At 47.4% G+C, this 24662-nt stretch overlaps 1 pseudogene; it reads left to right on the forward strand.

Annotated features, from left to right (window-relative positions):
• The first annotated feature begins 16758 nt into the window (after positions 1-16758).
• LOC104868066 lies at positions 16759-17962 on the forward strand (annotated as a pseudogene).
• The last annotated feature ends 6700 nt before the right edge of the window (positions 17963-24662 follow it).

Here is a 24662-nt window from a genome sequence, read left to right on the forward strand (position 1 = left end):
TGGAGACAAGAGGTCCGATTTATTTCACAGAAACAGCTCCTTTTAAAGGCAGGCCAACAGGAAGCACCAACCAACTATTAGGGAGGAGATCAGATCTTTAGCTATCTGAGTTCCTCCCATCACAAGGACAAATTTAACAAAGTCCTTGAGCTGGGCATGGTGGTGCATGCCTGTAATCCCATAAAACCAGTCTGGATTACACAGTGAGCTCCAGGTCAAGGCCTGTAATCCAGTCTGGATTACACAGTGAGTTCCAGGTCAATCTCATGTGCATAGCTGAGACCCTTGTCTCAGAAAAGCCAAATAAACAAACAGATAGAGTCATAGATTAAGAAGTTACTTTTCCAATGTCAAATGCCAGTGGGCTCCCACAGGGGTCCAGTGAACTTGAAACTTGGTTCACCATTTTTTGAGTGCGTTTCCTTAGTTTTCACCATATTCTCAAATGGCTCCAAACTCAAGACTAAAAAAAAGTCCAGCGCCGCCTGGAGAGCTACAGCTCCTCTACTCCTGGCTTCTGCTTGGAGGTGCGGTGCCCACTCCTGTTTATCTGCCCTTCGTGAATGCTGCGCTTTTACAACAGCCTCTGCATCTTGCTCTTGCCCAGAAGGCGAGTCACAGAAAGGTCACGCGAAGCAGCATTTTCTTCTGCGAATTCAGGCGACACTTTAGAGTCTTCTGGCTCAGGTGCAGAGAAATGCGACTGTGTTTGGACTCTGGGCGGTCCCTTCATTTTGAATTCCCTCTGCACCCCTGTCTGCAGGCATCCGAGCGAGTTAGAACCGGATCACAGGCCCCTGGTTCCCAAACTCTGAAGGGAAGACTGACCCTGATGCCCTGTTTGTCCTCAGGCGAAGACTGTGCTTACCTGGGGTTGTTTTCCTAGCCCCCAAATATCTCAGTCCACAGTGTGTGTGTGAGAGAGAGAATTTTTAATTTCTACTTATTTCTCCTGAAATTCTACTAGACAGGAATAAGGCATATATTTCAGGACTGCTGTCAGAGTCTCTTGACTGTAACTTCTTCAAATAATGTTTCATTTAAGAGAAGGGAATGGACATTTTCCAGCAAAATCGAGAGCAGGGTTATCCTCGGATATTCACAGTAAGCTTTGGTGGAAAGGAGGGTCTGTGTTCTGTGTCCCAGCCTTTGCGATTTGTCTCAATGGGTGCTGGAACAGTTCCGGGTGCACAGTGAAATTGCAGAGGGTGATTTTGAGATAGACCCACAATTTCTGTCCCAACTCAAGGGCAGCTTGGCCGTGCATTTAGCTCAGTGGTGCCACGCCTGCCTGGCAAGCTCAAAGTCCTGTACCAAAAAAACAAAACAAAGCAGAAAACCCTTAATTCCCTTCCTGCTGCTTCTTTGCACAATTTAATAACAAGTGATCCATACACAAACTGAGTTATGAGACCCAACTGTGCAAGGCACTGTAGCTCCCTCCTTGTTCCTGCTCTAGGAGCCCTTGAACTTGGGGAGCAGCACCTCATGAGGGTCTTGAGCAGCCCCACAAGAGGGCCCACGTGAGCTGGAGCTGGAGCCTTTGGCCAACAGCTGTAAATCCACGCCAGGAGGGAGGGGACCCTCTGGCCTCGAAAAGCCTTTCCGTGACTACACTTTCGGCAGTGTTGGCTGAAACCTGGAAAGATATCCCGGGCTGAACTTCTGAGCTGAGCTACTCTCAGATGAACCAGAGAGCCTGCATGATACAAATGCTGATCTGCCTAGGGATGGTCAGGGTGGCTCACACCTGTCAGCCCCGCACTCAGGAGGCTGAGGTGGGACAATTGCTACGCATTCAAGACTGGGCTACACATTGAGACCTTGTCTCTAAAAACTAAAACTAAAAGAAATAAATGCTGGTTGCTTTAAGATGGTAGATTTTGGGATGATGTATTACGCTGCAATACATAGCTAATGCACTGTATGTTAATTATCCTTTACACCAGGACAGATGCTTTCTTCTTTCTCTCCTTCTCCTCCTTTCCTTCCTCTTCCTCCTTTTCTCACACAGGCTTTGTTCCTTGCCCGCCCTCACTGAGCTTTGAAATGGGTCAGGTAGGCTTCCCTCCATCTGCTTGGAATGTAACCACCTTTTGCAACCTTATTTCCATGCATTCCGCTCACAACAATAGACAAAGGAAGTTCAGAAGCGTGACCCACTTCTATCTGTGCATAACCTGGCTCGGCTAGCTATTGCTTAGTATCCTCTTCGGAAAGGGCGGCACACTCTCCTGTATTCTGAGGAGTTTATGTGCAGGCAAAGGTGGAGATGTGCTCTGAGCCAGGCCCCCTGGGGTGGGCAGAGCTCGGCTGGTCCTGCTGACAGCTGCCCACCTGCTACCGCCGAGCTTGTCCAGGTCTGTTTCCTAGGCTGCGTTGCTCTTGGGGGAAAATGACAGCGCTGGTCTCTGCACCACACTTTCCTAAGGCTCTCGTGTACATGCCTGGCACCATGCAGGGACCTGAAAAGGTAGTAAGTAAAACCGCTTGGAGGTCTTGGAAACAGACTGCTTGGCCTCTTTGTGCTTCAATTTCTTCTTTCTCCCCCGCCCCCAATACCGGATTGAACTCGGGACATTTTGCTTGAGGCACCACTGAGCTAAATTCCCAGCTCTTCCTTTCTTTTTTCTTTACTTGTGGCACCTGAGATTTAACTCAGGATCTTGCGCTTGCAAGGCAGGCGGTGGAACCAATGAGCCAAATCCCCTTCCTTCTTTATTTTTTCGGTGTTTTTTTGTTTGTTTTTTTGTTCTGGGGATCGAACTTGGGGCCTTGTGCTTGTAAGGCAGGCGGTGGAACCACTGAGCCAAATCCCCGTCCCTCCCTTGGATTTTAAAGTAAGCATGCCTATAGATTTCTCTAACCATGCCTGGCTACAATTAAGGAGAAGAAAGTTCCTTTCTTTCCTTTCAGAGCTGGTATGTAAGAATATTTCTAAGACGTTTTTACTGGTGAGGTTAATATGTCCAAAATGAACAGTGATTATTAACTTACTAATAGTTTAGGATTATCCTAGATCTATTTCAAAGGACATTATAACATTTATGAATTAAACCAAGACAAAGAAACAACTGAAAACAAAGTGAATCTTTTGAACACTCTTGAGTTGATCCTTTAAACAATGAAGGCCTTTGTATAGTTGTCTAAACACACTCAAGCGTTACTGTGAGGATTAATGAGATTAAAATCTGCAAAATGCTTTGAGCTTTTCCTAGAATCCTTTTATAAATAAAGATTGCGTTAAATTTTTTTTTTCAGTAGAGTATCTTTATGTTGGTCCTCCCAGAATCCAATTAACCAGCTCACCAGCTGTTTAACTCTGGCACAGAACAAAACAAAACAAATGGAAACAAGAAAACAGCCCAGCAAACTACCCAGGACAAACCAAACCAAAGTTTCCTTTAGTGGTTTTAGACGGCTGCAAGAATCCCCATGACCAGGCAGAATTTAATATGCTACTCACAAAGATCTTGGTGTGTGACTTACACTACACGATCATGCCTTGGAATCACCACGCCAGGTAGTAATTAGACATAAATTACTGTAATTATTACAGCTATTTTATACTGACCAACAAAGTTTTACTCGGCTCTATGTGGTTAATGACTTACATTCTGCTCGCTTACAAATAAGGTTTAAGGCAGCTGGACATGCTGACGTTTTCTGAGACAGGGGCTGACAAATCCCCTGTGGTAGGCACAGAAACAGACAGGCATAGAGGCTACAACTGGGATCCCACCGAGCGGCTGCCTGGGAAGCCCTTCTCCTGCCCCTCTGCTCACAGCTGATTCTGACTCCATCCGCAGTGACCCTCCAGGCTCTGAACACTCCAGGCAGCGGTGGAGGATAAAAGGCCCATTGTGTTTAGGATGGGACCTGTCTGGCAGGTGCCAGCCCGGGCAGTGGATGGCTGACAGGTTTTCCTGGGACTCAGGGCTTTCCCTTTCCTGGGATGAGTTCACCTGGCAATAGGCAGAGGCTCTGCAACAATGGTATGGGGCGATCTCTCCAGACGGGAGAAAAAGTCATCTATTGTTCTTTTGGGCCTGCAGCAGGAAGGGCTGGGTGTACTTGGGAAACTGCAATGATTCTTGTTACTCTGAAGTGGCTGGCAGTGGTGGCCCAGGCCTGGAATCCTTGCACTCAAGAAGCTGAGGCGGGAGGACTGCCACAAGTTCAGACCCTATCTCACAAAACAAAACATCTTTAGAGGACTTTAGGTGTGATGGGCCTAGAAGAATTATAAACAAACCCAGGAACAGATATGGAAACCTTTGGGTAACTTTGTGTTCTGAAGTTGCCATCTTCTTTGAAGTGCAATTTTTAAATTATAATTTTATTTTATTTTCTTTTTTCGAGACAGGGTCTCACTATGTAGTTGAAACTGTCCTGGAACTCACTGTGCAGCCCAGGCTGGTCTCAAACTCACAGCGATCCTCCTGCCTCAGCCTCCCAAGTGCTGGGATTACAGGCTTGCGCAACTAAGCCTGCCCTAAATTACAAATTTTTAAAACCCCTATTTTATTTGTGCAGAAGAGTGACTTCATTTTCTCCCTTAGTTTTTGTTGTTCCTGTTTTGTTTTAGTGAGAGGTCTCACTACATATTTCATGAGGAAATTTTGTGGGGTTTTTGGGTACTGAGGATTGAACTCAGGACCTTGTGCTTGCGAGGCAGGAGGCGGCACCGCTGAGATGACTCCCCAGGTCTTGCTACATATTTCAGCCAGGTCTTGAACTCACTATGTAGCCTAGTGTAGCCTCGAAATCATGACAGTCCTCCTGCCTCAGCCTCCCCAGTGCTGGGATGCCAGATACGCACCTCTATGCCTGGCTTCTCCTTTACTTTTGTACATTTGTGTTGGTGTGTGCAGTGTGTGCATCTGCACATGAGTGTGTGCAGACTTGTCTATGTGAAGAGTGAGGGACCCAGTATTGCTGTGACTCAAGCATTCAAACACGTTTAGGTAGAGGAGCTCTGCTAACCAGAAGATCTCACACATAGTGGGTTTTTTGGTTTTGTTTTGTTTTTTTGGGACAGGGTCTCACTATGTAGTCCAAGTTGGCCTCAAACTCACTGTGCATTCCAGGCTGGGTTCAAACTCACAGCAATCCTCCTGCCTCGGCCTCCCGAGTGCTGAAATTACAGGCATGGGCCACGATGCTGGGCCCCAGATTGGGTGATTTGTAAAGTGTAAGACCTAAGGCCTTACTACCACTCCAAGGAGCTCAACAGCCACTGAGGGCTTTCAAAATGTAAGACCAAGGGCCTTACTACCACTCCAAGGAGCTCGACTCTACCACTCCGAGGCGCTAGACAGCCACGAGATTCACCTGGGATGGAACACACCGGGCACATTGGAAAGGGAACAGACCCTTACTAGTCTGGCCAGACGGCACCCCCAGAGCCAAGCAGCTCAGGGAGGCGCCAGCTCAGGAGCGGAGGTCCTTTATAAGGGGATAGGCAGGTGGGGGTCTATACTTAAAATGCTTACAGAATGTCAAGGTTTTCAAAACATTCTTTCTGGACAGACGAGGACTGAAACAATCTTTATCTATTTACCCAGAACTACTAAATGTTCACCTGTTAATTTACATCACACTTGAGACTAGGATTTAAGATTACAAAATTATGCAGTCTCACAAAAGAACAGGTTTCTTTCTCATAGTCCTAGAGACTGGAAGGGTGAAGGCAAAGTTCTGGCAGGCTTGGTTGTCTGGGGAGGGTAGTGTCCGTGTGGGAATTGGGCAGTGCTCTGTCTACTCATAATGGAAGAACAGCTAACTGGACACAGTCCGAGTTTCTTTTAAATTTTATTTTATTTTATTTGTTTATTTTTGACACAGGGCCTTACTATGTATCCTAGGCTGGCCTCTAACTCAAGGTGATCCTCCTGCCTCAGCCTCCTGAGTGCTGGGATCACAGGCGTGTGCCACTGGGCCTGTTTTAGGAATGCTTCTTCTTGGGATACATGAGAGAGTTGGATCCAGCAGACAGCTTGGAGGAGAGAAATGAAAGCCCAGGCACAGAGAGGCCTGGGAATGTTTCCAGGGTCACAGGGCTGTTGGCAGGAGGGCCGTGGTGTGGAGTGAGGTGTGCCACCTGCTGGGGGAGCCCTGTGAATCCAAACCCAAGTTATCACCAAAATGCCCCACTAGTGTAACTAAAATATTTTTAGCAGTCATTTTGCTACTGCAACAAATGACTCATTGACAGCACTTGGAGACCGGGCCAGATGAAGCGACACATACAGTCCAGTGTTGATCTTGCCAATTTAATCCCAGATACCTCTGATTTCTCATTGTAGTGAGTCCACAGACAGATATGATTTACAAGGAGCAAGACGAGAAAGATTTGTAAAGTGGGCATGGTGGCGCAGCCTGTGATCCAAGCACTCGGGAGGCTGAGGCAGGAGGATCAAATCTTGGAGTTCAAGGTCATCCTGAACTACTCAGGGAGACCTTATCTCAAAACAAAACAGACTAACAAAAGAATGATGTGGTTAGGTTAATACAGTTTATTTCAAATAATGTGGTGTGAGCCGGGTGTGGAGGCACATACCTGTAATCCCAGCACTCGGGAGGCTGAGGCAGGAGGGTTGCTGTGAGTTCGAGACCCACCTGGGCTACATAGTGAGTTTCAGGTCAGTCTCAACTACATAGTGAGACCCTGTCTCAAAAGACAAAAAACCAAACAACAAATCAAATGTGTGTGTGTGTGTGTGCGCGCACTGGCACACTCACAGACCAGACTAGAAGGACACACACCAGTGTAGTGATGAGAGGCAGACAGGAGAGCAAGGATTTATTTCTTTTCTACCTCTCTGTGTATGATTTGAGCTTCAAATGGGCCTGCACAGAATATAAATGTGTCAGAAGTATCCTGCAGGTTCAAAGCTAAGCGAGTGTGAGTGCTTCCTGTTTGTTTGGTTTTTTTGCCCAAGTGTGATTATATCTCGCGTGACTGTGCTGCTAGGGAGGGTCCGGCTCTTCTTACCCACGGCAAGGTCTTTCCCCAGCTCTCTGCTGCTCGGTGTTGTTGTGAAAGGGAAGGGTGTGAGCTGACTCATCCACTCCTGTGCCCGACGTCACACCCAGTGACACAAAGCCTGACTCGTACTCCTCTGTAGGCTGAGGATCTCCTGCAGTTTGGCCCTGGGCATGTGTCACCAAGGGTGTGCAGACCCAGTGTTTGTGATGCCGAGGTGGTGCGTCTCCTGCACTCTGCGGTTCTGGGCTTAGGGTCCCGAGGGTTAGGGACCCTGACCCTGTTCAGAACCCTCCCAGGACCTCGGCAGGCAGTTAAGTCACTGACTCTGAAGCACAGTATCCGTGGCTATCTGGCAGGGACACTTATAATTATCCTGCAGGGTTATTATCAAAATCAAACGAGAGCCCAGGAGAAAGCTTTTGAAAACTGCAGACACTGAACACATGAATATAAAAGATGATTGTTCCGGGAACAAGATACTTGCCGCCCACTAACTACAGGCTTAGAAACAGAGACTCTCTGCCTGACTCCCACCGCTCCATCCCTTGCAAACCGTGCCTCCTCTCTCCCCCAGAAAAGGTTTTCTTGGCAGGACCGCTTCAACTGTTTATAGTGTTTTCACAGCAACACGCTGGGATTCACAGGCAAGTCTAGGCACTTGGAGGAAAACACTTCCTTCTTCTACCTCCAGCCCGGATTCATCCCTAGCGAGATCAAGTCATTCGTACCCTTTGTTCTTTTAAATTTGGCTCCTAAGAGAGCTGGGGCCCCATGGCCTATACAGTGTTTACTAAAGGGTTTCCCAACTGTAGTGGTTTTCAAGGGTAATCACAGTTTGTGACACTTGTCCGCGACAGGGGGGTCTCCTATTCCTGTCCTTCGTGATGGTCTTCCCAGTGACACTGGGGGAAGAGATGCAACTCCCTAGCCTGCTAGATACCTGGAGAGTGAGCTCATGTTCTCGACAGTCGAGCAATGAATTCTAGAACAACAGAGGTTAAGAGGGGGAAACGTGTAGGAGAGAAAGAGAGCTTCTGTCTAAGACAGACAGAAGGGGGACCAGAAAGTGGGTTACCCACCCATCCCCTTCTCAAAGATGTCTTATGGGACACAGCCACAAGGTGAGGAGGGGTTCGAGGTGGGACAAAACTACAGTCAACTAGTAAGCTTGCAAGTAGAGTCGCTTAGGTAATATTGGTCCAATGAGACATCACAAAGTGGACATGAGGTGGGACAAAGCTATGATCAACCAATAAGACAATGACAAGGTAATATTGATTAGATGGGGTTCCAATGGGAAAGCAAGTCACATAGCAAATGTATAAGGAACAAGTAAGGATTTTTGGTAAGGGGTGGGTCAGGGGTCTTTTCAGGAAGATCCTGATCCACCACCCAGGTGATGGATACCTATGTAGAATATCTGTGAGTGCTATTCATTCTTAGGGGAAGCACACGAGTGTGGTAGTTCCTCTCCTTTTACAACGCTGGCCTTTAGTGAATGTGTCTCCTCTGCCCTCATGTTGGCTTCTCCAGGGCCAGCCCTGTCTGACTGCCTACACGATATCTAATTAAGTCACCTAGGTAGTAGGTACACAGGGTGGAAGTGTGGCTGTGTAGATTTCAAGGCTGAGTTGTAGAAGGCCCTGCAGCCTCTGCCCTGCTACCTGGGACTTTTGCTTGTGGCGTTACCCCATTGCCATGCAAGAGGACCCACCGTCGGCTCAGCATCCCCGCGTGGCCCAGGCTTCCAGCCGCGATGCCGGGAACACGGGGGAGGCCAGCGTTCCCCACCGCCGGTGAAGGCCGGGCCCCCACCAGCGCCGCACGGACAGGTCGCCCAGCCACGCGTCCGTTCACAACCCGCAGAACGAGGGCGGACCCGTCACACAGCAGGCGACCACGAATCCCATTCAGCTCAAGTTTTGGGGACATTAAGTGTAATTTTGGGATCAGCGTTCCTTCCTTTATTCTTTGCATTGGCGCTTAGCCACGAGAAAGAATTCTCAATCTCAGCTGCGTCCACACTCATGTTTTCACCTGGTTCTGATTCTTCTCCTTCATCGTTAGCTGTGTTTGGTGTGTTCGCCCATCCTGCAGCTCTGCAGTCCGCTTTTAACAGCGGCGTCCGAGTCCAGCTTTCCTGGCAGGGTCAGCGCCCCTCTTCGGTTGGGTTTTCAGCCCTGACCCCTGGCTCCCGTTTCCTCCGGGGGCCCCTCCTGGTCCGTACCTTCCCCCTCGTCTTCCTCCATCCTCTTCCTGGGTCAGGTGAGGATCCCGGCTGAGTTCTGGGCACTAAGACATCGGCGTGGTAGAGCGCCGTGTTACAATAAATGGTAGCACCTCAGTAAGAAACCGTGTCAGACGACGCAAACGTCCACCAAGGGGGGACGCCTCACCGCAGGCACATTTTAATTATAAAACATAAGAACGGACGAAACCCTGAAACGGGGAGGATCTAAGACCAGCGAGGGCTCCATGAGCCTGGCTAGGGGAGGACGGGGTCGAAACCTAGGGCCGCTGCCAAAGCCCCAGACACCCGGCAGGCTGGTTGTGCCTCATCGTCTTCCTGGGGTTTCCTGGGGTTTAGTAGTAGTTTAGTTAGTTTCACTCCTTGTCTGCCAGAAGGAATGTTTTGAAAACCTTGGGACATTCTGTAAGCATCTTGAGTATAGACCCCCACCCTGCCTATCCCCTTATAAAAACCCTCAGGCCCTCCCTTATAAAAACAGCCTAAGCCCCTGAGCCGATGCCTCTCTGAGCTACTTGGTTCCGGGAGTGCCATGTGGCCAGACTAATCAAGGTCTGTTTTCCAACTTGTACGGTGTGTTCCTTCCTGGGCGATTCTTGCTGCTCATCGAGCTCCTGGAGCAGTCGCTGGGCTATAGGTCCAGCATCTTGGAGGCCCTTATGGCTGTTCAAGTTCCTGGAAGTAAGGCCCTACGTCTTACACCTGGAGCAATCGCTGGTCTATAGGCCCAGCATCTTGGAGGCCCTTTTGGCTGTTCAAGCTCACGGAGTGGAAGTAAGGCCTTAGGTCTTACAGTTGTAACTCTCCGAACCCCAAATGCCGGCTTGCATTTCTTGGGACTCGGTCTCCTGGAGAACCATTGGCCCCATCTCTTGTGTGCAGCAACCGGGCTCTCCTTGAACGAGGGCTTCTTGTCCGCTTAGCCTGCAGGTAGCACACCGGCGACCCCATGGCCAGGGATTTTATCCCAGGGCACCACCTGTTGCAGGCTGGGCTTCACTGAGTTTCCACTGAATCAAGTGTTAACTGAAGACTTCCAGGACAGGAGCGGCAGCAGAGACCGTGACCGCTAAGAATGACGGTCCCCACAACTGTGACGAGAAGCTGCGGGCGCCAGAATTCTGAAAGCGTTTCTTTATTTCACGCGAGTGCGTCAAGAACGTCCGCTACCACACTCAATGGATTGAATTCGGAAGATTCGCCCTACACACAGCCGCGTCCGTTCCTTGTCAAGTGTGCACCCATTCGTGCGTGGTTTTAGGGTTTAGGTTCTGTGCTCCAGTGGGTCATTCAGCAGCGAGTCTCAGCAGGGGTTTACCTCTCGTCCAAAGGCACCTGCTTGGGTATTGACAGATATTTATAATTTGTATTATCAGTTAAGTATTAATGTCAATAAGATTATTCATTTACCTTATATATGAATACTCTTATTATTGTTATTATTGTTTGGTACCGGGGATTAAACTCAGGACCTTGCACTTGTGAGGCAGGTGTGATGCCACTGAGCTATATCCCTGGCCTGAATACTGTTATTCTGTAAGTAACACACCCGTCATGTGTGGCAAAGAACATGCTAAATTTGTCCATTCGGCTAACGGACGGGGCTCCTTTTGGGGTAGGGCTTATATGAGGAGAAGCCTGAAAAGTCATGCTAGGGCTTATGTTCTGACCAGGTCTTAATTCTGGGGAAATACAGTAACTATAGCACAGGCAGACTGTGGCAATGGCTTTATTTCAGATATAAACAAAGCCCGGAGAAAGAGAATTTTTTTGATTCTTTTTGGTTAGGATTAAATGTGATTATGGTATTAGGAGAGACTTCCTAAATCAGGTGATGGCTGACCTGGGATTTGGGCAGTGAACTGGGTTCTCATCAGCAGGAGAGGATGAGCAGGGGTGGCAGGCAGGAGCAGTGTGTGTGCGGACACAGACACGGGAGTGTGCGGTGTGTCAGAGGCCCGCAGAGAAAGCATCGAGCTGCTGATGCAGAGGAGGACTCGCCCGGGAGGTCAGGAGGGACCAGCTGGGCTGGCCCTGCAATGTCCCTTCCGGAAGTTGGTTTAGGGTGAGCCACCTCCTAGGTGCTTCTGGGAAGGGTGGTCCGCAGGTGTCCAGATGTCACATTCTGAGCTCAGAAGCTGGGGATGTAGCTCTGCTTGTCCTTCAGACCTCCGGACTATGGGAAACGAGGACAAAAGTGCAGCATGAGAAGAGCAGAGGAGGACGCAGAGGAAACCCTTCGGGGTGCGGGAAGGGGCAGACGGCAGAAGAGGGGTTCGGGAGGGAACCAGGAAGTGACCAGAAAGGAAGCGGCTCAGCGAAAGTGGTGGTCAGGAAAGGAAAAAAGTCCTCAATGGCCTCAATTTGCTTCCTTGAGTGTTGAAATGATTCTTTTAAAACTGGCCTGTCATTTCCCCAGACTTCCCGACTTAGAAGCAGTGTCCAGAACACATCAGGGAGGCAGTCTCGTTTGGACCTCTTTGTCCGCCCTCCTCCCGGGTTGCCGGTCCGGTTGAGTGACAGAGCCAGAATCTGCAGGCTGTGGGTAGAACCCCAGCGTGGAGGTGCCACCCTCTGTGATGCAAAGATAGGACATGGCTGGCCCCTGCTCCATGCCAGACAATGGCCTCTGCAGCTCCAGGACTCTCTGTGGGTCAGCCACGGGTGGATGCAACTCCAAAACAGCTCAACTCTTCCCTCCCTGTACTTCCTCCACCTCCTGGTGGGTGCTGTTCCCCAGTGACCCCCCCAGGAACCTTCTGTGTGTAAACCTCTGTCTGCCAGGGGATCCCATCCAGTGCAGTGGGCCCCTGCCGTACTACCTAGGACAGCCCCTGGCTGGCGGCGATCGTGTCCCCTCCCTGGGAGCAGTGGGTACTAGCAGTGCCCAGCACACGGTAGCTGGGCAGGTGTGCGAACTCTCTGGCCGGAAGTGGGGGAGAGTGCTAGGGGAAGGAGTGGTGTGATAACCCAGGTTCTTGAAGTGTCTGGGGGAGGTAGTAATATTAGGGCCACGGAATTGCATGGCTCTTGCTGTATGTTGTTGAAGCACTGGAAAAACAAAACAAAAACAAACCAAAAACACAATAAAAGGCAGAAGGTTATTAGGCTCTAACTCAAGATGAAATGTGAAAGTCAGAGGGCCTCTTTGGGATGCATAAATAGACTCTCAAATCCCGCAGCCGCAGGAAGGAGACCAAAAGATGGGGTGGGGGGATACTGAGGTGTGTTATGTACCTGTATGAACTCCCCACAGTGAATGTGATTGTTATGTGTCACAAACACGTGCTCAAAAATAAATAGAAATGCAGGAAGGGGATCTAGAGATGGGCGGAGGGAGGAGGGAGGAGAAGGGAATAAAAAGTTAAGGTATGGGACGGGAGGACATGCACTCATTCCCTAAGACGCACATGAACAGTACGTACTGCCAGCATCTACTAATAAAAAATAGATTAAATACAAACAAATCCTGCAGCCAGATGGCAACTCAAGTTGAGAGTCAGGCCCAAGATTATAATGGCTGCAAAGTTCCACAGAACAGTGGATTCTCAGCCCCAGATCTGCTTGCTCCGTGGTGATCAGGGTCTTGACTGGGGCAGAGTGGGACCCTGAACTGCCACTCACGTACTGAGTAACCGGAAGGCCTCCTGGAGCAGGACTGGGCTATGCAGCAGGTACTGTCCATGCTACAGTCAGCACTATTGCTTGGGTCAAATTAGTGGGGGAGAAGATGTTCTGTGTAGTTTATGACAGGTCCAAGCATGATGTAGGCCCTAGGATTTAGAACAAGGCTCACCATCTGCAACAGATTTTCAGACCTTTCGAAAATGACTTCCTGCTGTGCTCCTGGGTTTCGATAAGAAAAAACAAATAACTGATTATGTGACTGCATGTACCCATAGGGCCCAAACTGCCTAGAATGACCTGGCTTTTGGGTTCTGTAAAGCCCACGGAGTCCTAAGGCCAAGGAGGTCCAACAGCAACTCACTATAGTGTGGAGGTGTGCACCGGGATTTGGGTATAAGCAGGGCAGAGGACACCAGCAGGTAGTTTAGGCCCTGTTAATTAATGATGCCACTGTTAGGGTTTAGCCAGTGTTAAAAGACACCCGCAAAACTCTGTCTTAGGAAAGGGCTAACTAGGAAACCGTTCTCAGTATTTGAATCAAAGAATTTCTCACAGGGAATTGGAGTTGGTAATGAAAGAGCCCAAGCCCAACAGGGATGGTGAAGCAATCAGAGGTCAGTGATGGAGAGGGGGTGGCACCCCCAGAACCCGGGCCAGCTGGTGTGCCAGGTGTCAGGGAGCTGTCTCCACGGCTCATCCCTGCTGTCCGTACTGTCTGTGCGCCCTTCCTCTGGAGCAGGTGAAGCTGTGAACAGGTTCGGTTCCTGTGATTAGGGTTATATCAGTCACCAAAGGGTGATTTCCCTGGGTGGGACTGGCTGAGGGAGGTGCTCCTTTAATTGGAGCTGGCTCCTCCCTCAGAGAGGAGACTCAGCGTTTAAGGGGGCCTGTCGAGGGCCCCGCGTGGAAACAGGCCTCCAGTGGACAGGGGTACCCAAGGCGACTGCCAGAAAGAAGAAAATCCCTTCAGCTCTACCCCGCAGGGACAACTAGATTCAGCCTATGGTCTCCAGGACAAAATGCGCCCGATGCCTAGCCACAGACGCCGTGAGATACCACGTTTGTGTTGTTTTAAATCACCGAGTTTGCAGAAATTTGTCACAGGGCATAAAAGCAACCCAGGCCCCGCGCTGCCATTTATTTTGCCAGTTGGCGTGATATTGTGTTTGGGCGGCAGAGGGCGCTGCGGAGAGGGGGGGCTCATCTCTCCTGGTCTCCCGCGCAGTTTCTGCAGGGACCCTAGCGCGGGGCGCACCTGGTCTTTCTGGGCATTCCGGGGCGTCACCCAGAGGTGCCTGGCTTCACAGAGTGCGCTGGCATCTTCTTGGACACCGCACCCCTCGTACCAGGGCGGCCTCTTCCTGCCGCTCACCCCACTCCCGGGGACGCCCTACCTGCTCCACTTCCCACCTCTATGCGCACAGTAGACTTTTCTGAAACCAAAGAAGGAAAAATGACATTCTGGAATCTTGAGCTAATAGAATTAATGCATATTTTTTCATCTAGTAAATTAAATAAACAGATTCTTAAAGATAAGATGAGCTGGCACACATGTATAGTCTCAGCACTGGGGAGGCTGAGGCGGGAGGATTGCTGTGAGCTGGAGGCCAGCCTGGGCTACATAGTGTGTTCAAGGCCAGCCCAGACTACATAGGAGACCTTATCTCAAAAAAGCAAACAAAACAAAAATTAAAAAAAAAAAAGGAATGTAAGCAAATAATTAATTTTAAAGGTAGAACTTTCCTAAGATAATTTGAAAGATGTTGCCAAGGAATTTATAGGAGGTCAGCGACTAGGACAATGATTTAGAAATTACTTGGTCTACTGGCATTTTTAAATCAAAACAGAAACTGGAGCTTCTGAATTCAGCATTATGGGCCTCATCATGCAATAAAGAAATTGAATTTTTATACAGCGTGTTGAAGTCGATGATGGGGTTACCTCGCTCCTAGCATTCGCAAGTCTGTTTTTCACTGCTCCTGTCTTGCCTAAGTCTCCGTGCCTCACTGCCCAGATGATTAACCGATTCAGTCAGCCCTGCCTAGAAAGAACAAGGGAGAAGATCCAAGAACAACGTGATGCACGTCACCTCCTACTCAGCAATCTCTCGCCGGGTTAGGGGGCCAGTGACACCTGGTGGCCTGTGGGCCACATCAAAACCATGTCAGAGAATTGCTTCCCACAAGAACCAGTGGCCATTCCAGTGCCGCTGGTGACCCAGCTATGGGCCAACCAGACTCCTCAGAAACCCTCTGTATGCCATGGTTGCAAACCTACGAAACGCGTGCCACAGCAGGCTGGTGGTTCCCACCGAGAGCTCTAAAAGGCTCGCCACCCCTGCTCTATAGGCTTTCGTGCTTGTGACCCCTGGAAAGGTGGAACTTGGGTCAAAGCCCACATCATCTGCCCGTGCGCTTGTTGCCAACAGACAGAGTACCCCCCCTCTCCTCCTTGTCCCCGCCCCCATCATTGGCTTCATGGGGTGGCAGTGGGACTGGATTTTCCACAGTCACAGTTTCACCTTTCCATCTGGAGAACCTCTGGAAATTACTCCTATTGAGCAACTAAGTCACTCGGAAGAGAGCGTTTGGAGTAAGAGATAAGGACTGTTTTGCAAAGCACTACTTTTAGCAATTTTAATGAAGCACGATTAATATGTCCTAGCTGATTTAAGGACACTAAAAGGAAAGCCAAGTGCTGGAATAATGTATGAAGCCTTCAGTCAGTAGAAATCATATTTTCTGCATGACAAAGAAAGAATAAGCACTACTAATGGGTGGCTACTTTGATATCTGTGCATAAATTCAACAAGCGACTTTTGTGAAAACCCCAGGTGGAAGGAATCATTGTCTTCTGGACAATATCAACACATGAAAAGAGAGTTTTAAGGCTTAACATTCTCTGAATAAACATCTCCCACTGGTTTCCCTAAGAGCCCCCAGTCACAGATGACTTTTCAGATGATCCTCACTGAGCATTAGGACGATCAACTCACTGTCAGACACACAAAAACCAAAAGAGAGACCGACAACAAAACAAAACGAAACAAAACAGGAGCCAAGAAGACACACTAACCTTTGGCAGAGGTGAAGAAAGCCTGGCTGTTCTCCTCCCTTCATGACCTGATCTCACTCTGAAGTCTGGAGCCTCAGGTGCCAACCCAGCCAGTGGAGACTTAACCCCCAAACCAGCTCTCTGTGTGAGATCATTTGTGCAGAATAAGGGCAGATGTAGAAAAACAGAATTTTCAGGTCTTTTCGTACTTACTGAAGCCATTTGGGCTCTCTTATCCCAACAGGAAAGTCTACTTAAGAAAAAGAAATTAAGATTGAGAGGCTACTTAAAAAACCTTGTCTGTTTAGGGAATCACATTAAGGTTGATAAACATATGTAACCAAAGCACTAACAACAGAAATACTTCTTCTGGCACATAGTAAGTGCTCAGTTAGAGGCTGTTATTATTTGCAGTTTATATACTATTTACTATTAGTGCTTTACAGTTTATATATTATTTTCATATGTTTTATTGGGTACTTGATTCTCACAAGAACTAGAGTATGTAAACTAATGAACATGGCATCAGCATTACTGTACCTTCCCATCCCCAGTACCACACACACACACACACACACACACACACACACACGTGTGCACACACGCTCACACACATGCATGCACAGGCTCAGAAAGCGTGACTTGATTAAAATGTCATAGGCTATCAGACCCGCTTCCCTGGCCTTGGCGGGACCGGGTGCTCCACCACACGGGTTGCCCACGGCTGCGAATGCTCCTGTGGCCTCCCTTGGCCACACCAGGGCCGCGGCACAGCCTGACACCCGCACCGCCTGGCGTTCCAGCTGGAGGGAGGGTTTCATACACCCGAAAGGAGAGAATGGCACGACACAGTAGCTGTTCACAAGCTAAGCAGCGTGGCCAGCCCAGCCAGCCAGACTCTCCCCAAGAAGCCCAGATAATCCAGCCACAGCAAAGGATGTCAAAAAAAGAAAAGAAGACAAAGTCACCAGGAAGCATCGATATGAGATATGGGATTGCTGGCCACCTGTGCTCTCTGGGGGAGTCAGTCCTTGCACTCTCATCGAAACACCCCACAGAGACATAGGAGCGAGTGCCTTGTCTAGATTTACAAACTACAGATGTAAAAATGGCTTTATAAGTCCTTCACCTTGGCCGGATTTAAGCTGGGCATGGTCCAAGGAGGTTTGGCTAAACATGTTAAAAAGGAAAAGCACGCACACGCGTGACAAGGATTTCGAAGGTCTGCACTGTGACCTAGGGCCACAGAAGAGGTCCACGCTTGTGGCCTGGCGCTTACAGCTATGTGAGGTATACGCACTTCATAGGGCAACACTTTATCTGGCTCAGGACTCTTTGGATAGACTCATGTTGACACAAAAGGGTAGAAATAAAAATATGCTTCCACTTATTGGAATTAACTCATTATCCACTGCTTCCGAACTTGAGGAAATCGATGCTCCCAAGAGTTTGCTTCTGTCACTCCCGGTGCTTGCAGTGAGGAGGACGGAGCGAGGATGGAACCCATTATATCAAAGGTTTTAAAGTGGGAACTTCGTCTCCTCACAGCCGTCTCCCGGTGACGCCTCTTTCTCCAAGTTGATGATATCTTAAGGCTGTTCCTAAGGTCCTTCTACCTCAGCGTTCTCAGGAATTCTTCACCCACACAGCCCAGCGTTTGGATCTGTGGATTCTAGCCTCGGGCTCATTAGAATCTCAGTACAGAACACTGGCTGCCGCTGCCCTGTGCCATTTTTCCTCCACTGAAGTGTTAAGGAAAGCCTCGGGTTTGGCACAGGACAACCTCTCAGCATGTGTAGCCTGGACGGGCCTTTTGTCAGTGTAGCACAAAGTGCTCTTCCAGTGAAGCTGTAGACTTTTAAGAGGATACCTATGGAAGACGGACCTAACATCCAGATGCGTACAAATGTTTGGCCGTGCTGGATAGAGTCAGTTATGTAAACACCTTCCGGAAAGGGGGGCAGCTGTCACCAGTTTGCGATGGAGGCATTGCGATACCACCGAAGAGCACAGAAAAACCACTGGGAGGGATGGGGATTTAGCTCAGTGGTTCCACTGCCTGCCTCGGAAGCTCAAGGTCCCCAGTTGATCCCTGACACGGGGGGTGGGGTCCGCTAAGCAACCAAATTGGAAGTGAGCAATGTCAGGTTGACTCTACTAAAGTTTCACAAGAGGGCCGGGGATTTAGCTCAGTGGTTCCGCCTCCTACCTTGCAAGTGTAAGGACCCGAGTTCGAGCCCCAGAAAATAGCTTTGATCACCAGCCAACTCAGATGCCACGCTGCCATTCTTTGATTTTTAGAAAAACACTTAAAATGGGCACTAAATATACTTATTTCCTATATTAGCTGCTAAAGAAATGGCAGGACATGTTTACAAAGATGACCTCATTTCGAAGGTTACTGGAAGTAGCCACCCATGATTTATGCCATGGAAACTTTTCTTTTTTTTTTTTTTAATGCAGTGTTACTGTCTCGATAAAGTGGGAACTTTGTCATTGGCTTTTTGGACTAGGTAAGTGCTACCTTAGAGGGTACAGTAAGTGATCCAGTACTTTGAATCTAACTTTTAGATTCTTAGAATTCCTGTACTCTAGGGCAATCTGGTTTTTGCAAATAAAATTTAAACTTGTTTACAAAGATTTAGTTTTGTAATAAGGTGACTAATTTATCTAAAGCTACTGTAGGAAGCTCTTATAAAGCTTGAATTTCTACAAATGGTGAAATTACATTTGAGGACAGTGTCAAAATTGGAAGTTTAACGGTTGACCTGAATTTCTATTTTCTTACAGCAGAGAAATATTAAATGTATGCTGTGTTGGGGGGGGGCTCGAAGGAAGAGGGACTTATTTAGAAAAGAAAGACACGAAACAGTGAGGCACAGGGGCCCAGAGCTTTAAGGAGCTAAGACAAACTTTATTTTTTTAGCCAGCTTTTAAGCAATTAGAAGCAGGGAGTCTGTGTATTCTTCTACATGTTAGAACAGTATATTTTTAAACTGTTAACAGAGTTTTTATGGGAACAGCAAGATATCATCTGCTAAGGACAGTAAACATCTGGGATCCTGTATGTGTAAATCCGGGAGGTCATCTTTAACCTCTCTCCTCTAGGTCTTTTGAATAATACTGCGTAATGTGTGTGCACAGGTTCAACCAGAGTTCACAGGTCCAGAGACAGTTCCTTCAGTACTGACTCCTAGAAATCTACTTATTAAAAAGAAACTTGACATAGAACCTGCCGTATATATGCTAGCTACTTCTACATATTTTAAGTCAGCCTTTTTAAGAGATAAATTCAGGCTCGAAAAGTAGATTTAATTAGAAAGTTGTACCAGGCTGCTAGTTTTGTTATCAGACATGTGAATCTCTTCTACCTTTGAAGAAATCGTAACGAAAGCTATTGTTAGTCTTCTATATAGTTTTTGTTTTTAAATTGATGTTTTGGTATTTTTTCTGAAAAGAAAACACCACTAACTGTGTATATATGTATTATATAAACATTTTTAAATACTATTTTTAGCCCATTTCTAAAAAAATAAAAGGTACACTTTTTTTTTTCTTTTTCTTTTCTTTTTTTTGGTACCGGGGATCGAACTCAGGACCTTGCGCTTGTGAGGCCGGTGGCGGCACCACTGAGCTAAATCCTCGGCTCAAAGCTGCACATTTTTAACTGCTTAAAAAATAAAGTAAAATGTCATATAATGAAACTATGTTGTTCTGATTAGGCAAACTCCCTCCTTTTGGTAATAAGGTTTGGAGTTTCCTTTAAGGAACAAGTAAGTGTATTAGTTACCTTCTCATTGCTGAGTCAAAATACCTGACACCTGCAAATTAAAGAAGGGGAAATTTACTTGGCTTGTGGATTTAGAGGGCACAGTCCGTAGTCTTTTGGTCCTAGGTAAAAAGGGCATGGTGGAAGGGCCTCGTGGAGGAAAGCTGTTCAACCTACAGCATCCAGGAAGGGGGGGGTTGCTATACCACCAGGGGGACAGCTGTACGGCCAGCTACTCCACAGGACATGGTCCTGAGACCTCCCTCCTCTAACCACCCCCTAACAGCACATTCAACTTGGAGCTCATCAAGGGATTAACCCAGAGATGAAGACAGCACCGCAGGACCCAATCACCCTCCAGAGCCTCCTCACCTCCCACCCTTGAGGACTTTGTGGGGCATTTTAGATCTAAACAATAACAGCAAGTATGTGACCCAAGTAACTTGAGAGTTCCCTTTTTTATTTAAAGCTAGGAATGAGCAGGTCTCACTTAGGGCTAAAAGGTCCAAGAAAACTGCGGCCGTGTTGCTATCATCCTGAGAGAGACAGGCCAGCAAAGTCTGCCAACAGGAAAGCAGAGTGGGGAACTGAAGAGAGAGAGAGGGGCGGTTCCCTGATGTTACCAGGGGAAACATGCAGAACAGTCTCTGATTAACTCCTGGACTTTTAAATGCAGTGACTTAATACAGTCCTTGATTTGCTTAGGGGGCTCGAACTTTTCTGCTCGCAACCAAAAAAATCCTAATTGATGTGGCTAGAGGTTATCTAAACTGGGCTTGAAACAGATCTTTTGTCCTCAAGCCTTCAATCTTACGACGATTGGTGCACCCAACTACAAGTGTCAAAATTTATCAGTTGCTTTTGTGGGAGATTTGAGAATCTTCTTCTTTTTTTTTTTTTTTGGTACTGGAGATCGAACTTGGGAACTTGCACTTGTGAGGCAGGTGGTGAAACCAATGAGCTAAATCCCTGGTCGTGAGAATCTTCTTTCTTAATGGAGACACAGTCTAAGTTCCCTTCAAAATTTTTTATTTAAAAATTTCTATTGAGCTGGGCATGGTAGAATATGCCTGTAATCCTAGCACTGGGGAGGCTGAGGCAGGATGATCTCTGAGAATTAGAGGCTAGCCTGGGCTACATAGTGAGTTCAAGGCCAGCCTGACCTAGAAAGCAAGACACTGTTTAAAAAACAAACAAATTTCTATCAAGAGAATGGGGAGAGAGGCAACAGACTAAGAAAACACTTGCACAAGCCATGTCTGCTGAAGGATTGCTATCCAGTATATGCAAAGGACTGTTCAAACTCAACAATAAAGAAACCCGATTAAAAAATGGGTGGCTATCTAAACTAACATCTCACCATCTCTAAACATACCTCTCATAGTAAATGAGCCTATGCAAAGGCGCTCAACATCACACGTTGTTAAAGAGTCACAAATTAGAACAATGAAATACCGTTGCTGATGGCACAGTGGTTCCAGGCTCCTTCTGCCCCACCCAAAGAATTGGCCGGGACAACTGATAAACAGGTAAACATAACTTTCATTTAAAGTACAGGGAGAAAAGCAAGAATGAAGAAAAGAGAGGAGCAAGAATGAAGAGAAGAAGAAATACATCCCGCAAGCAGGCCAGGCCTCTGCAGAAACAGGAAGACAGCAGAACCCGAAGATTGCAGGGGCAGCAAAGTCAATGTCCTCCCAGATCCGGTCTGGCAGGAGGTGTTCTGCGCATGCGCCCTGGCTGTGATTGCCAGGTCACATCTTGTTGATCCGCTTCCGTCCTCCATCAGATCACTTCCTATTTTCAGCTCCAGCCGCTGCAGTGGGAAAGCGCAAAACTCTAACAATACCAAATGCCTGGGGAGGAGGTTGAGGAACCCTGTTTCATTGCTTGCTGGAAAGCAAAATGGCATAGTCACTTTGAAAGACGGTTTTGGCCATTTCTTACAAAATTATATAAATTCTTATCCAGAAATACGTTCCTTCATGTTTACCCAACTGACTTGAAAATTTATGTCCGCAGAAAAACTTGCCCACAATGTCTATAGCAGCTTTATTCGTCATCGCCAAAACCAGGAAGCAATCAGGGTATCCTTCAAGTAGGTAGATCTGTAGAATGTGGTACATTAATACAAAGGAATATTAATCAGAATTAAAAGGTGCGAGCTATTAAGTCGTGAAAAGACATGAAGAAAATCCAAATGCGTGCACTATGTGGGAGAAGCCAGCCTGAAAAAGCTGTATACTATATGGCTCCATCGACAGGCTATTCTGGAAAAGGCCAAACTATGGAGACAGTGAAAAGACCAGTAGTTGCCCGGGATTACAGGTAAGAGGGAGACGCAGGAGCACAGAGGACTTTCAGTGAAACTCTTGTGTATGCTGCCACACGATGGGTGCGTGCGATTATACATTTGTCAGAGCCCACAGAACATCAAACCTCAAGGAGGAACCGAATGTGAACTGTGGGTCTCGGTTGATAACGTTGGAAGAACACAGGTTCACTGCGTGCAGGAACTGTATCCCTCTGACCAGGGAGGGTCACAGGCCTGTGTAGGGGCAGGGGACACATGGGGACTTCATGCTTTCTGTTCAATTACCTGGTGAAAGGGAATAGTGATGCTCACAGGCCATGCACACACCGAGAGGTGCGACTGGAGATTTTATTCAAGGGGTGGGAGTAGAGGGAGAGAGAGCAGGGGGCGGGAAGAAGAAGAGAAAGAACAAAGAAAGAACGGTCCTTTTATTAGTTTTGGGCTGGGCTATTGCTTATTCATGAGGAGTGGGCTACTTTTAACCTATCACAGGCCAGGTTGTCTTTTGTGGGTCCAGCCCTGCAGAAACAGGTTTCAACTTCTCTGTCTCGCTGTGGCCTTGGTAGGGGGGAAACTAAAGATAAGAGCATGAAGTCATTCTAGGAGCCAAGAAGCACCAGGAGAATGCAGCCTGTGATGGCGGCGTCACAGCATACTTTAACATGATCAATTCCCTAACACCGAGGACCTAAAATTTCTCTTCAGTTACATCACTTGCATTTTCTCAGGTTGTTTCGAGAAGAAAAGCTCTCATTTCTGGGCTGTGGGAATCCTCCACGCTGCTCACGTTATTCCCCGCTGAGCGCACGCTGGGAAGGCGGTCCGCAGGTCCTTGGATGCTGGGTGTGGCTCTCTGCCCTGGAGAGGACCTGAAATGGGACACAGCCACCTCTGCTAGCAAGCTTCAAGGGGGAGTGTGCAGTCTGCTGTGCCTCTTCTTCCCACGGAAGTGACGAGAGCCCCTAGGGTCTCCGAGAGAAGGCTTCCTGGAGTAGAGCTCTTCATTAAAGGCTGTGTGCGAGGGCCTGGGGTTTATCTCCGTGGTGCTGCTGTCTGCCTTGAAAGCATAAGGTCCCGAGTTTGATCCCCAGTGCCAGGGGGAAAAAAAAAAAAAAAAAAAAGGGCTGTGTGTGAGTGTGTTAGGGCCCTGAGAGATGGTTTTCTTTTTCCAACATATACTGTGATACAGCGCCTGTTATAAGGGAAGTTGAATTTCCCCACTCATTTTAGTGAACTACATTATTTATTTGAAAATAGACGTTTGAACAAAATTTGGCTTACACGTGAAATGTTTCTCATAATCATGGCCATTTTCTAAAATCTTTAAAAGCCAATCGCCTTTGATTCTTGGTTATATTTTACAATTTTGGGAGAAGGTGTTGGCGTAGCCATGGGTGTAAAAATAAGCTTGTTACATTGTGCAAAGTAATAATGGGAAGTGTAGCAGAGTTGCAGGGTGGGAGTATTTTAGCACTTTGCTTCCACGAATAAATATTTCTCATGTAAATATAAAAGTTAAAATTGCTTGAGAAAATATTATCTTTCAAACCAGTTAAGCATAGGTAAATTGGTAAACCACTTTTCTTCATTTCACAAGCTCCTCAATATTCTACCTACAGTTTCTTTTCTTATTATTTTGCAAGGGCACATGCTATATGAGTTCGCATTTCCGACAAGTAATCCACAAGAAGCCTGAGACCCGGCGGTGAAACACCTTTCATCTGTTTCTCTTTCTGGTTCCTGTCTCTTCTCTGCAGTCTCGTCTTTACATCAATCTCATTCAAGTCTTCTGCACCCCCTGCCCTCCTGCTTCAGTTCTTTCTTCTGTTTTGGGGAGAAGGAGAGGTAAAGGGGAGGTAGAAATGCAAACGCCAGAAGTTGGTCAGTCGAGGAGTACATTTTATCAAATGCTAGCATTCGCAAAGATAGGGTATCTGACCCATAAAAGGAACTGAAAATATTAATAGACTAAGTTGCTTTCTTCCTGTGAATTTCCTACTTACCTTTTCCTTTTAGGTTAGCAAAAAATAAAGATGGTAGAAAAATGTAAAGAAAACAGCAGAACAAAGGATGGGTAAACAGTGATGATGTATTTTTTGTTTTGTTTTTTGAGACAGGGTCTCACTATGTAGTTGAGACTGACCTGGAACTCACTGTGTAGCCCAGACTGGTCTCAAAGTCGCAGCAATCCTCCTGCCTCAGCCTCCCGAGGGCTGGTATTACAGGCATGTGCCACCATGCCCGGCGTGATGATGTATTTATTGTATTACATTTGCTCTTCCTTACTTGGGTTTCAATGTCTTTCAAATCCAATATCCCTGATTTTGCTATGTATTTATGTACTGTGTTTAACTCTTCTGGGACGTTTAGTGTTATGTTTTGTCTTCTTAAATCCTTTTGTTCTAACAGACTATGTAATACCTTTCTCTATTAGTTTCTTCTACCAACCGCTTACTCAGTGTTTTATCTTCCCCAAGAAACAGTGCCTTGAGCCCTGTCAGTCTGAAGTGTACCTCTGCACTTGGTGTTTTTTCCTGCCTGGAAGACTTCGTTAGTTTTTCTCTAGAGAGTACATTTTACCTGTTCTTCAAGGTGTGCTTTAAATCTAATTTTCTCTAGTAAGTCTTTAAACTTCCTCCCGTCATTCTCCAGCTGTGCT

Source organism: Fukomys damarensis, unplaced genomic scaffold (assembly GCF_012274545.1).
Source record: "Fukomys damarensis isolate Sample0158 unplaced genomic scaffold, DMR_v1.0_HiC HiC_scaffold_17, whole genome shotgun sequence".
Taxonomy (NCBI): domain Eukaryota; kingdom Metazoa; phylum Chordata; class Mammalia; order Rodentia; family Bathyergidae; genus Fukomys; species Fukomys damarensis.